This window comes from Microtus oregoni, unplaced genomic scaffold, assembly GCF_018167655.1.
Source record: "Microtus oregoni isolate MIOR12 unplaced genomic scaffold, Mior012 000029F_ref0000214, whole genome shotgun sequence".
Classification (NCBI taxonomy): domain Eukaryota; kingdom Metazoa; phylum Chordata; class Mammalia; order Rodentia; family Cricetidae; genus Microtus; species Microtus oregoni.
In genome coordinates this window covers 25,016,244-25,030,665 of record NW_024543088.1, presented here as the reverse complement: position 1 = coordinate 25,030,665, position 14,422 = coordinate 25,016,244, and the positions used below count along the sequence as shown (strand labels likewise).

Below are 14,422 nucleotides of genomic sequence, written 5' to 3'. Positions count from 1 at the left end.
CTGTCTACCTAGATTGAAAGTCTCCCTAGGCGAGGGCGGGTGTTCTGGGGCTGGGGTGGGTTTTGAAATGCTACTATGATACTGAGAAGCCACTTCCTGCACAGCTCCAACCAGAAAGAGCCACAGGTTTGTGTCAAGGTTGATGAGGGAGAAAGTCACGAGGCTGGGGGATGTCAGAAAAGGCATACGGATAAATGATAAGCAAAGGCAATAGAAAAAGAAAGCGAAAACATGACAACCTGTATACAAAGGAATCCCTGAAGTGGTCTACAAGGGGAGGGAGAAGAAGACTGGGCCACCAAGAGGCAGGACTCAACAGAGCAGAAGGACCATAGTTATAGAGCACAAAGAATCGCCTTGAATCCCAGGAAAGAAAGCCTGGCCATGTGACCCTGGCAGAGCTAGGTCAGCTCTGTGAGCCGCCATCTTTTTTTTTTTATCTTTAGTAGTTATACGAATACTTTCTTTGTAGGGCCGGGGTGAAATGACACCTTGAGATGATCTGCACAGTGAAGGAAGTGGACGCTTTCAGTAGTGATGGCTCAGGTTTCCCCTGTGCAACCCCGGGCTATTCCTGCACCCAATGGACCAGCTCTGCCTCCACAGCTCAGAAAGGACACTGACTACACATCCTCTGCACCGATCCTCCCACCCACGGAGCTCTGAGGAATCCCTCTCCGTTTGTGGACAAAGTGGAGTTCAATATCCAACTTGTCTGGAGAAACTTAAGATGGAAGGAGCCTGGCCTCTGTGCCCAGCAGCACAGTGTGTGTCCCTATCACACTGCCCCCCACAGTGTGACTGTAGGCACACCATTTGGCTCAGCTGAGCTCCAAGGTTCCTCTTTTCCATGCCCGGGTAATAGAGAGGATGAAATGGTACGTCCCAGGAGACACCACCTGGCCCGCTGTAGGCAAAGGCTATCTTCTTCCTTTCAATTCCCTCCGTAAGAGCTTTCAGAGTTCAGAAAGGATTAGAAACCCAGTAGAGGCTACATAGTCCTTAAATGGCATGAACCACGCTTTCTTACATTACTAGCAAATCTAATTGTCAGCAGAAAAACAAGCATTCAGAATCCAGCAGAGTAAGTTGACCCTGTCTGAGGAGATGGGTGGCAAATAGGCCATGCTCCCAGCTGTCCCTGTTTTGAAGCTTTAGAACCTAGGTGACATCAGTACCAAGGCTGCAGAAAAGGATGTCTCCCCGCACTGTGCTTTGAGCTTAAACTTTTCCAAGTATGAGAAGCGGTGAGTACAATCTGAGGGGTTCTTCTGCATCTCTGTTCGCCACCCCTAAAGCAAGATGACAACGCAAACAGCTCGTTCCTGACGCTCACTTCTAAGCCAGAGAGGCATGGGAAGGTCGTGGAGTTGAAGTTAAATTGTATGCTGACTTTACTAAGCCAATGTGGAGGTAAGAAAAACCTAAAGCACATAGAGATGTGTTTCAGCCTTGGCCTCAGCACCCAAGGAAGAGACGCTTTCACAGTCCACTGACAGCAATATGTCTGGGAAAACCCTTGAGAATGGCCGTATGTGTTCATGTGTCTGTATCCTCTGTTCCCTTGGGAGAGCTAGCATCTGAAGCCAGTTCCCTGCCATTCTCACCCCCAGAGCCTCAGAAGGGTTTTGACGGAAGGACCCAGTGAAGGACAAGGCCAGTCTGGGAGTTCCTAGGATTGTCCATCTCGGAGTTTGTAGGGAGTCCTATGGACAGAAGAGCAAGTAGGTAGTCCGCCTATTAGAACCAGGAGCTAGGTTGCACCGCGTCAGCTCAGGGTGAGCATCTAGCATCGCCTGAGGAGTAGGGCAGGTATGCTGTGCTAGTAAATACTTAAACACCAGCCCTGGGAGTGCAGGCCTAAGCTACAGCATTTGCAGATGGCTGTGGTGTGAGAACTCCCACCACCGCTGGTCTGGAGCTACCAAGAGATGTCATTGGCTCCGGTAGAGACGACTACCATGGCCTCCAAGCACTCCACTTGGGAAGGTGCAGGGACTCCAGTACCCGCAGCTATTAGAAGAAAAGGCATGGCTCTGAACCAAAGGGAAGAACGAAGCCTCAGAGAGGGCCGCATCCTCTTCTTCCCTAGGTAGGCTGCTCCCATCAGCAGGGAAGACTTTCACAGCCCTCCCTCAAGCCCCTGATTCTGCCTGACTCCAGGGAAGGCCAGAGATTTGCTGTTTGAGCAAGACTGATGGACAACTCCGTGCGCTAGAACACCAACCAGCTTAAATGTTTTGAGCATTGCCCTCAACCAGAGGCCACTGCGGAATCCGACATGCTCCGTGCACCTATCTTGTGACATTCAGAGGAAAGCACAGCTTTCTTGCTTCCTCCTGCTGTCCTCTGCCCACGTTCCAGGGTAGAGCTATGCCGCCAGTCACCCTTCTGGTCATGGTTTATGAGAAAGTGTATCTGAATTTCCTACAACTGTTTCATAAATAGACTTTCAGAACACAACGTGTTCCTAAGTAGGGAACTGTCTGTGTTTCAAAGCTTTTGTAGCGATTTGCCTCTGAGAAATAGATTTTTACAATTGACCCTAGAAGGATGTGGACCAGGGACTCTGAGACTCTTCACGTGCCTTCTCACAGATAGTTAGCCAGTTTCACAGATTGCGTGTCTGTGGATTGTTTCTAGGTGTTTCCAGGAGGTGAGCCAGTTTGGGGCATTAAAATCAGAGGTGTGGGAAGTGGGCTTTCTCATTTCCAAGCGTGCTTATGCAACACACAGTTCTCGGGCACAGCCGTATGCCAGATGCTGCGTTCAGCACCGGGAGCTCAGACATTGTGAAGATGTGTCTTTGTCAAGGTCTTCTTATTGATTTAATAAAAAGCTAAATGGTCAAGAGCTAAGCAGGATTTTGGAGACACAGAGAACCCTGCAAAGAAGAAGGCAGAGTTGCCAGCCAGACACAGAGGAAGCAACACAGCAACATGGACAGAAAAAGGGTAATAAAGCCATGAGGCAGAAAGCAAATTCATAGAAATGGGTTTATTTAAGTTATAAGAGCTAGTTAACAATAAACCTAAGCTATCGGCTGAGCTTTCTGAATTAAGAAGTCTCCATGTGGTTATTTGGGAGCTGGCAGGTGGGACAGAAAAATCCACCTAAGCTCTACTATATGCAGCACACGGGGCATGATGGGAAAGTAATTGAGAAACAGTCTGGGGAAGAGCTGGATCGCTGTCTCTCAGACAGGACAGGGCAGAGGACATGAGGCACACTTGGCAGCCTGGAAGCATTGGAATTAGTGAGAGCATGGGGAGGGGAGGATGATTGTCTCCCATGGGGTTGATTGAGGAGCAGCACTACAGGAAGAACTTTGGAGGAGGGGACTGACTGGATGGGGGAAGCAAGTCTTCAATTCCAATCACCAGTACCACCTGTGTCAGAGATGGGGAAGTGGGGTAAAGTAAGTTTAGAAGGTGAGACTATAGCCTGAGTGAATGGGTAAGCTAAGACCCTCAATGCCCTTCAGGGGATGCTGGCAGTGGCCACAGCACGCCATTCACCAAGCTACTCTGTGGGTATCACTGTTAGATTTCTCAGACACATTCCCTCTGACCTACGCCATGTCCAAGTGGAATGGCACCTATTTCAGGCCAGGAATCCAGTCCTTCAAGGACTTTTGAGAAAATGTAGGACTTTCAGAAGCAGCTGTCCTGGTTGTTTTGTTTTTGTTTGTTTGTTTTTTGTTTTTGTTTTTCTTTTCTTTCTTTCTTCCTTCCTTCCTTCCTTTCTCTCTCTCTCTCTCTCTCTCTCTCTCTCTCTCTTTCTTTCTTTCTTTTTTTGTCAAAACTTCAATTACAAAAACCGGGTTGCTGAAGGCAAGAGCATGGGGTTATTGTCTTGATTATTGTGGGAGGGCTCAGCTCAGTGTGAGGGCTGCCACCCCTGGACAGTTAGACCTGGGGTGTATAAAACAGAAAGCTGAGCATGTTGAGAAGGGCAAACCGGTAAGCAGTAAGGGACACTACTCCACAGCCTCTGCATCAGTTCCTGCCCTGACTTCCCTCAGTGAGGGAGTGTGATCTGGGAGCTGAGGCTGAAATAAACCCTTTCCTCCCCTGGCTGCTTTTGGTCATGGCGTTTCATCACTATCAGCGCTACAGTTCTGGGAGGGGCAAATGGAAGAACATGGGAGCAGTGGGCACTTGGTTTCTTGTTTCCTGTGACATTTTGTCTCTTCCCCTGAAATCAGTTCACAAGAAATAAAGAAGTAATTTGTAATTCTAAAAATGTACTGAACCTCTCAAAAAGCCAGGCAGGCTTTGGGGTTTATGGTCATTTCTGGAATTAGAACCTATTCTTCCCCTGGGGAGCTTCCTGGCCTTCCACATGAAAAGCTCCCCCCTGGAGCTAGCTCCACTGAGGAATTCCACAGCAACAACTCCTGACCAGGCAGTGAAGAAGCCGACCTGGAGTCACGCAGTGAACCAAAATTAGCCTCTTTACAAGCCCAGGGAAACAGGATAATCAGCATCTATCTCCCAAAATACACAGGAAGGTGAAAGCTCTCCCTTCCTTTTTCACATGCCGCTCTCACACCTCCCTCCTCTTCTTGGCACCATCATCTCCCCGAAGACAATACATAAACCAGAATCTCAGGTGGCTAAGTGTCCCCATCACTTTGCCCAAGAAATCCACTCTGGGCAGCTTCAGGGGCATTGCCAAGGTCCAGGCAGGGGAAGATATTTGTAGTCAGTCCTGAGCTTGGGCTAGCACATTTATTAACTTTCATGTTAAAAATATTGCTATTCGGGGACTGGAGAGATGGCTCAGAGGGTAAGAGCACTGACTGCTCTTCCAGAGGTCCCGAGTTCAATTCCCAGGAACCACATGGTGACTCACAACCATCTGTAATGAGACCTGGTACCTTCCTTGCCAGCAGTACATTGTATGCTTAATAAATAAATAAATCTTAAAAAAATATTGCTATTCTAAAAAAAAATTTTTTTTTCTTAAGTTACTATTGTTGGGAGCACAGAGACAGAGCTCCTAGCTGGAGGTGTATTGACATTTCTTAGGAAGCCAACAACCCAGTGAGTATCATAACAACTCAACACTGTTTCCTTCCGACCTTAAGGACTTTAACCACAGTTTTACACAGCACTTCCAAAACTGAGAAAGCCTCAAGCGTGGTGGGAGACACCTAGAGTCCTAGCATTTGGAAGTTGAGGCAGGCAGGCTGGGTGTTTGAGGCTAGCCTGAGCCACAAGCAAGGCCCTGCCTCAAATAACCACAAAGTAAAGGTGATGAAAACAAGCACGTGGCCAGGCAGTGGTGGCGCACGCCTTTAATCCCAGCGTTCAGGAGGCAGAGACAGGCGGATCTCTGTGAGCTCGAGGCCAGCCTGGTCTACAGAGAGAGGTCCAGGTCAGTTAGGACTACAGAGAAACCCTGTCTCGAAAACCCGGACAGAAAAACAAACCAACATGCACACATGCTTCTTCATTTAGTTGTGATCCACATTTTAGAGAAGTACATGAGTCTGGATGGCCTGACCGCATCTTTCTGTTCCATTGAATTTATCTGTGACTCTTCCCTGCTTTCTGTTTCTTAATCTTTAGCTTCATTTTATGCTTTTTTTCCTCCTCAAAGTTTATCCATGTTCTCATGAGGATTTCCCCAGGTTGCTGTGTTGGAGCGTCCCACCCAAGGGATCAGCAGTGTTGCTCGGTGGCAGTTCTGATCACAGTACACGATCCAGGAACGGTGGTAGAGACCATTTCCAATCTCTTTGTTTTAGTCATAAAACAAAGCCCCAAAGGCCACAGAGAGGATGCTATGCCTATATTCTCAAGGCTGGATCCACAAGTCCCATTTCTGACAAAACTGGGATGATTCTATCTCCAACCCAGAGGCTCACTAGGAAGTGAACGAAGTCAAGAAGGAAAGCAAGGTTAGGAGCAGATAAAGGCAGCTCTTGTTCTTCCACTGAGAGTACAGAAAGATCCTGGTGTTTGTGAAGTCTAAAGTGAGCTTGTGGATCTGCTGAAATGCTCGGTTTTCCACATGTGACAAAGGTGAGAAAGGAAGGTGGCCCAAGAACCCTCACCCAGGTCCTCATATTCCCGGTTCACCGAGCTACCTTGCGCTTAACAGTCCTGTCCTTGGTGCTCTCAGAGAGAGAGAGAGACAGAGACAGAGACAGACAGAGAGACAGCTGGACTTAAATTTTCCAGACACAGGTGGCTGACTCAGCCCTCGCTCTGCTGTGGCAATGGTGATCAGGCATCAGCTGTTGGCTCGGATGATGTGTTCCCAGAGCAACATGGTGTGTGTGAGCTGCCAGCATTGGAGGCTCGGGAAATGCAGTCTGCTGAGCCAGTTAAACACCCCAAACTGCCCTGTCTCTCAGAAATAAGGGTGACTCATCAGAGCGCTCTGTGGCTGGGAGAGGCACGAGGGAAGCCACTAGGCCTGGAAACCTGCACTTAGAGGCCCCAGATTCCCTGCCCCTGCCCTGACTCCAACTCACAGCCTCTTCTCTACCTGGAAATGAACATAGGCTCCATTCCTAAACCCTGCCCTCCTCCTCCCGGAAGTGCATCTGGTCTCTTCAAGCCTAGGGCTGTTCTTTCTACAGAGGGCCTGCCCTGTACCATGTGGCATTTGGTTCTTTGTTTCATTTCTTCCTTCTTAACCATTATTCCCACTGTTTGTTTGTCTCTGACACAGGTTGCAGATTCTCCAAGGAGAAACACTAAGGCTCCTCCTCTGTATTCACCATGCATCTTAGAGCATCACCTAAGAGTGGCGGTGCACAGGCTCCTCCAGCTCCCCTAGTGTCTGCGTATGCAGCAGGTTCTACATAAACCCTTAACTATGAACTATGGCTTCAGCCTCTGCAAACAGAGAGCACAGAAGTCAGACCTCCATGCTGATAGAAGAAAAGGTACCCCTCCCTTCCAGGCAGACAGGGTTCATGGCTTGGGTTTTCATCCCCTCTGCTGGAGACCCTGTACAGCGAGCACCAGCGGCACCTGGGATGTGGCCCCTCACAAGAGATTATTCTCCTTGTGTCCTTCCCCAATGCTCCGTTCCAATGGAGAGCACCTACTACCTTGGGGACGCTGGCATCAGACAGCTTGCTTCCCTCTTGTCTGAAGGGAAACACACACACCAAAACAAAAAAAGAAAAGACAAGAACTCACTCACTGTGTCTCCAGTCCATGCAGGCTATTTGGAGACTTTCTCCCGGCCCTCTCCTCGCAGCCTCGCTTTCTTTTGCTGGGAAGGCCCAGAACACAAATGGTCAATTTCTTGACTTTTGCTTTCTCGAAGTACAGAGCACCCATTTCTTCCTGGTCTTTGAGTCTAACATCTTCCACCCTTTCCGACCCCATCCTAGCACTGCCTCCCATATCTTCCTAAGTAGATTAGCTATTTCTTTTTGCTGCCTCCGTCACCCCATGCAGATGACTTCCATATTTCTCTGACCTTTCTCTGCCTGTTACTAGAATGGACCTCAGGCAGCCGTCTCTTAACCGCCTGTTGGCAGGGCTTTGTGGACTTATTCTGAAATCCCACTCCCCAAGGAATCTATTTACAAACACATTGGTGAACAATTTTGACTTCGTAAATGACATATTTTATAGGAGCAAACACTTTCATGTTTACCAACCTTTACAGGCATCTCTGTTCTCCAAATTCTTGCTTGGCATCCTTTCTAGAGTTTCTTGTTATTATATAATACCTTTCCCAGCTTGCCAAGTTGGATCCTCAAACTCTACTCCTGCCCGCCTTTCCCATTTGCCCCGTCAAGCTTATGTGCACCTCGTTGTAAAAGATAGAACAACCCCATTTTGTCCTGACTCCTACCTGTAATCATGCACTGCCCATCCAGGCTCTCCAAATTGGCCTTCTCTGGAGTGAGTCCAGACTAGGTTGAGGCAAATGTTTTTCTTGTGACGCATATGCAAAACTGTTTGCCTCCTCGAGGATGCAGTTTAGAAGATAAAGATCCCACATTCCACAGTCGCTCAGCCCAGCACAGTGAGGATGTATACAGCAAGTCTGTGCTCAGTGATGATGTATACAGCAAGCATGTGCTCAGTGATGATGTATACAGCAAGCATGTGCTCAGTGAGAATGTATACAACAATCATGTGCTCAGTGAGAATGTATACAGCAAGCCTGTCTGTGCTCAGTGAGGATGTATACAGCAAGCCTGTCTGTGCTCAGTGAGCATGTATACAGCAAACATGTGACAGGGCCTGCCTCTCACAAGGACAGGACACAAGCAGTTCTAAGCCCTTCCTGTCTTGAGGTTCCTCTTTCTTTCCAGGTGAGGCCCATGACTGGAGTCAGTGGGAAGTGCCAGAAGACACAGCAGAAACTAGTAAACACCCGTGACATGAACAAGTCAGTAAGTGGCAGGGAGACAAGAGATGAAGGAAGATCTCTCTGTCTCTCTCTCTCTCTCTCTCTCTCTCTCTCTCTCTCTCTCTCTCTCACACACACACACACACACACACACACACACACACACACAGGCGTGTGTCACAGAACACCTTCACACTAAGTGTATCAGTCTACCCAAGTGTAAGAAGCTACCCAGCGTAGGTGGGATGAAGCGTGGAGAGTAGCTAGCAGGATGAGGCATGAGTGCAGGGTTCCAGCATCAGCTTTGCCCTCAGCACCATGAGGAAGGAAGTGAAGAGTGCTCTCTGGGCCTCTGGTTCCTTCTTGGTTTCTTCACCCTGCCTGCTGGTGGCCCGGTATGAATTAACCACCAGGGTCCTCTAGTGCTTGTCAACAGTCACGTTTGCAGCTTCCTCCCCAGATGCCTAGACACCCAGGGCCCCCAGCACTTCTGCACTCTGCAGGAAGCTTTTCTTGGCTGCAGTTCTACCCAGGGACCTTTACTGCCCACTGGCAGAAAAGAATTCTTGGCTGTGGAAACTGGTAAACTCCACATATTTTACAGATGAGACTAAACTCCTGGTGACTCTAAATGTGGTGTGAAATGGACAGAAGTCATTCTGCTGATGTGACATGCCTGAAATAACATCGCCGCCGCCACCGCCGCCGCCCCCACACAGACACCCACGTCATGGAAAGAGACAGTCCCACAAGTCCTTGGGCCTAGGCCACTGCTGCCTCCTGTTCCTTACCCTCAGTCCCAAATCATTTTCTCTATTTTTTATTTTTTCTTGTCTCTATTCTTTTATTTTTTTATTTTTAAAACAATTTTATTTTACATACCAATCCCAGTTCCCTCTCACTTCCGTCCTCCCACTCCTCCCAACTTCTCCCCACCCCACCCTGCATCTTCTCCTCAGAGAGGGTGAGGCCTCCCATGGGAAGACAATAAAGTCTGTCACATCACTTGTGAGGCAGGACCAAGGTTCTCCCCTGCTGTATCTAGGCTGAGCAAGGATTCCCTCCATAAGGAATGGGCTTCGAAGAGCCAATTCATGCACTAGGGATAAATATTGGTTCCACTGCCAGAGGCCCCACAAACTGCCCATGTTACACAACTGTCACCCACATTCAGAGGACCTAGTTTGGTGTTATGCTGACATCAGGGAGCTCCCACTAGCTTGAGTCAGCTGTTTCTGTGGGTATCCCCATCATGGTCTTGGCCTCTTTGCTCATAATTTGCTCCTCCCTCTTGATGACTGGACTCCAGGAGTTGGGCCCAGAGCTTGGCTGTGGATCTCTGCATCTGCTTCCATGAGTTACTGCATGAAGGTTCTATAATGGACAATTTAGGTAGTCATCCATCTGATTACAGAGGAAGGGCAGTTCAGGCATCCTCTCCACTATTGCTTAGATTCTTAGCTGGGATCATCCGTGTGGTTTCCTGGTAGTTTCCCTAGTGCCTGGTTTCTTGCTAACCCCACAATGGCTCCCTCTTTCAAGGAATCTCTTTCCTTGCTCTCTCTCTCTCTCTCTCTCTCTCTCTCTCTCTCTCATTGTCCTTTACCCAAGTCAATTTTCCTGATCCCTCATGTTCTTCTCCTCACTCCACTTCTCCCTTCTCCATTTCCCTACCACCCTCACCCCTCACCACCAATTTACTAAGAAGATCTTGTCTACTTCCCCTTCTGGCAGGGAGGAGGGGATCCATGTATATCTCTCAGGGTTTTCAATGTTGCCTGTCTTCTCTGGGGTTGTGAACTACAGGCTGGTTATCCTTTGCTTTATCTCTAATACCCACATTTGAGTGAGTACCTACTGTGTTTGTCTTTCTGTGTTTGGGTTACCTCACTCAGGATGGTTTTTTCTAGTTCTATCCATTTGCCTTGCAAAGTTCAATATGTCATTGCTTTTTACCACTAAGTAGTACTCCATTGTGTAAATTTACCACATTTTCTTTATCCATTCGTCATCTGAGAGACATCTATGTTGTTTCAATGTTCTGGCTATTACGAATAATGCTGCTATGAACATAGTTGAACACATGACCTTGTGGTATAGGTCTGCATCCTTTGGGTTTATGTAGATTGATGCACAATTCTTTGAGAAACCACCATACCGATTTCCAAAGTGGCTGTGCAAGTTGGCACATTGTTTGTTTTTTTTTCTTGTGCGTAGGTGTGTTTTCTTGTGTGGGGGTGTGTTTTGTTTGTTTCAGAAATGCTCTATTTGTCCTGTTGGAAGACAGTCCAAGGTCATGCAAGGGCAAAGGGAAGAACATCACAGTTCTCATTCCTGAGACCGCCTCCCTCCATCAGAGCCCTTTTCTGGCAAGCTGCATGAACCCCAACCATTCATACCTGCAGAGGAGAAATGATGATCCATCTACTGCCCCTGTCTCAGGACTGTCAGAAATGTCCTCCTGTACAGGACTGATGCTAATGGACACCAGAGACACCAAGTTCCTAGAAAACAGAGAACTTGTTGATTGATTTTTATGTTTAAATTTTTTACCTGCCTTGGTTGAAATAGGTAGGCATCTCAGACCCCTGGGTTTCTACGCTAAGGAAAATAAACAGCCAGGGCATACTGTATTTTTCCAGTAATTGTTCTCTACCTCGAAGTCAGCCAGTTTCTTGCAGCCTCCAGTACTTCATGCATCCTCCCTGACCAAAGCGCTGTCAGTCAGGAGTGCCCTGATCATGCACTCACAGGTTCTCACCGAACGATCGGTATCCGTGGGTGTGCGTGTGTGCGCGCACGTGTTTATGTGTGTGCACCCGTGTGTTTGTGGGGGACGCGTGTGTCTGCGCGCGCGGGTGTGTGGCGGGGGCGGGCTCTGCGCCCGGGGGGCAGGGCTCGCCGTGAGAGTGGCAGCTGGACTTGCGATGCTGCGAGGGACAGGGTGCAGAGCCGCAGTGCCGTAGTGGGCAGCAGCGGCAGTCTGCCCTGCTAGCAGTCGAACCCCTAAACAGAGGCGAAAGACCCCGGTGCCGCCAACCCTGGAAGCCGCCTGATGTCCCCGCCCCAGAGAGGCTGCACTGAGAGGACGCCCGGGCGCACGCTTTGGTCCCCTTGTCTCTCTCGGTTTCTCTTTCCTCCCAAGTAAGGGAATACGCAGCTAGGAGGGAGCGCCCCCGGGAAGCGCGCACCCAAGTGTTGCATGGTGAGGTAAGACCGCGGCCACAAAACAGAGGTTACCAGTTTGGGAAGGGATGTGGGGGAACGCGGCAGCAACTTGGAAAACCAGGGCAAAGCAAGAGTGGGTCCCGCGGCTGGGAAAGGAGCTGCAAATGAGGCCCCTGCGCCCATCCTGACAGTGCCACCTGCCACAAACCCGGGCGGGATGGGATGCGCCAGTGGACTGTGCAGGGTGGGGCCCCCTCCCTGTACAGTCGGTCGGGACGCGAAGGTGTGCGGGCGACAGGCGGCCTTGCTTCGGGCAGTTTGCTGAAGCAACTGGTCAAATGTCTTCCTTTCTTACATAGACTCCAGGGTATCCAGATCGCGGCACGCGGAGCCAGTGGGCTATGGGGAGCAGGGGCTGTCTTTCTGTTGCCTGAGACTTTGGGACACTCCAAGTTCAAAGCCTCTTCTGTCTTAGGCTTAGACAGACACTGAAGAGAATACAGACAGCTTGGCAAATAAAGGAGGGAATATCAAGGGGAACCTAAAGCCGACCTGTTTCTTTTGGGTCACAAGACCTGTCTGCGTGTTTGTATCTTAATGGGGGTGCATTTAGAATCACCTGTGGGGATGTGGGGCATTCAAAAAACTGCACCCGACCACCTCACGCCGTATCTTCTGATGACCCTTTTCTCGGGATTAGTGGACTAGAATTTGAGGAGGGGGCTGTGGACTTCTTGAAAGCCCTACAGGTGATTCTGAGGGTCCGCCTCCATCCCTGCCGCCTTTGCAGTGGACAGGGAAGAACCAGGCGCGCGCAAGCCGTTCTGCTGTGCACTTCGGGGTAGCGCATAGACCCCTCCCTCATCTCCAGGGAGGAGGGGGTCAGAGGGGTCTGCTAAGGAACGAGGTGACTTGTGACGTTGCTGTGTGAGTCCCCAGGCTCGGTAGCCCAGGCCGCTAGGTTATCTGCCAGGGCCTCTTTAGCATACGATGACCTCCCTGTGGGGAGGAGGACTGAGGAGAGCTGTTTGTCAAGCTTTCGCTTCAGGGCCTTCAAGGACCCATCATAGGTTTGGAAGTATACCACGGTCACCTCCAAACATAAGAAGGTACAGTACTCAGACACAAGACTTCTTTGTCTCGGTGCCTGGGGATTCAGTGTTTATACAGCGCAGCTCCCTGAGCCACTTGCTGGAGAATTGGGTACCCTCAGGGTACGAAGGACTGAAGGATGTTGGTGCTCAGCACAAAACATCAGGAACCAAATACACACACACACCCTTTAAAACTATACCCTTCTCAGTCTAGGGGTGCCCCCTCCATGGAAAGGTGCTTCTTGCTTAAAGGGCTGTATTTGACAGAAACTCCACTTTGAATATAAATTTTACTGATTAAATAAGACAGCTGTAACTAAGCTAATTTCCTGTGGTGTTTCTGGTCTGATCTAAGCCCATCCCCCCACACATACACACATGCACCATCCACTTAACATTTGACTCCATCATTCTAGGCATCATTGTTTCTGGGAGGGGTCTAGGGGTGGGAAGGAAGTAGAAAAATGCTTTCGTGTGTGTGTCCACGTCCCGTGTGTGTACATATCCTGTGTCTCTTTGTGTGCACATGTCCCTGTGTGTATACTTGTGTTCCATGTTTCTGTGTGCGTGTGTATGTACATGTCCCATGTCTGTGTGTGTACATCTTCTATGTCTGTGTGTATATGCCCCATATCTCTGTGTGTATATGTTCCATGTCTGTGTGTCTATGTCCCCCTTCTCTGTGTGTGTATATATGCCGTGTGTGTGTGTGTGTGTGTGTGTGTGTGTGTGTGTGTGTGTGTGTAAGGTCCTCTATCACTTTCTACCTTATTTTTAGGGGTCAGGTATCACTAAACCCAGAGCTCACTGATTCAGCTAGGCTGGCTGACCAGTTTGGGAATCCTCCTATCCTATCTCAGCCTCCTTGGCATTGAACTCCACTGCCTTGCCCAGCTTTGTATATGGGTGGACACGGATGGGAACTCAGATCTCCATGCTCCTGCAGCGATCATTTTACCAATGAACCACTTCCCTAGCCCCATACACTTTCTATTGTTTTATGTAGTCTTTAGTTCGAATCAACCAAACTGTGAGGGAAAATAATAAACATCAGGGCAGCTTGAAAGTAGAGTCTTAGAACTGGAAGAAACTCCTATGACCATCTATTGCAGCTTCTCCATTCCCCTTCCGCCTCACCTCACAACAACAACAGGTGGCAAGGCTCCCTCAACCCCTGACCCTCCTTGGGGCCCAGCATGAGACTGCAAGTGTTTGCCAAGGCTGGTTCCAGCTCCTCCCCTGGAAGGGAAAGAGGAAGTGCTGTTTCATTGTGGGTAACATTCTTTTTTAAAAATACATATTGAATTCTATTACAACAGTATGATAGTCCCTTAATATAACAGTAGTTCCTGCTCATTGCAGAAAATTTGGGAAGTTGAAAGTGAAAAATTATCGCCCATGGTTCCTTCCACCCAGATCTCACATTTCTTAATACATTGACATATTTCTCGTCTGTCTATTTTTACGCCTTGAGATCCTACACTCCATAGAGGGCTAGCATTTGTAGGTAACCTAATAAGTGTACTTTGCATGGTGTTAATCGTTTTATCTTCATTATGTCACTTAATCCTAGGAAATCCCTCTGAGATAGGTGTTATTATTATCAACCCCATTTCTCTAGGATGGCAGAGTGTACAGGTGACCGACTCCAGTGGCAGAGCCTCAGTGCAAACCCACGCTCCCCGGCTGTGATGTGCGGTCGCTATTGTGCCTCTGGCTTTTTGTTGTTTTTTTTTCCTTACTTGGTCTTGTAGCGAGCATCCCCTCGCCAGCATCATTTCCCAGCTGTGTATTATTATGCTGTTAGCTATTTAACTTGCCTGCTC

The 14,422-nt window shown here is 48.9% G+C and overlaps 1 protein-coding gene across 6 annotated transcripts in view; it reads left to right on the top strand.

Annotated features, from left to right (window-relative positions):
* The first annotated feature begins 11,134 nt into the window (after window positions 1-11,134).
* The window catches only part of Dgkg (diacylglycerol kinase gamma), a 211,045-nt gene continuing 207,757 nt past the window's right edge, over window positions 11,135-14,422 (top strand). For 2 of the 6 annotated variants that reach the window (XM_041677988.1, XM_041677985.1), the window contains exon 1: window positions 11,137-11,544. The gene's annotated coding sequence lies outside the window, so the exon portion shown is untranslated. Of the gene's footprint in view, window positions 11,545-14,422 lie in introns of all 6 variants that reach the window. The other 4 variants (XM_041677986.1, XM_041677989.1, XM_041677987.1 and 1 more) reach the window with 4 other exon arrangements.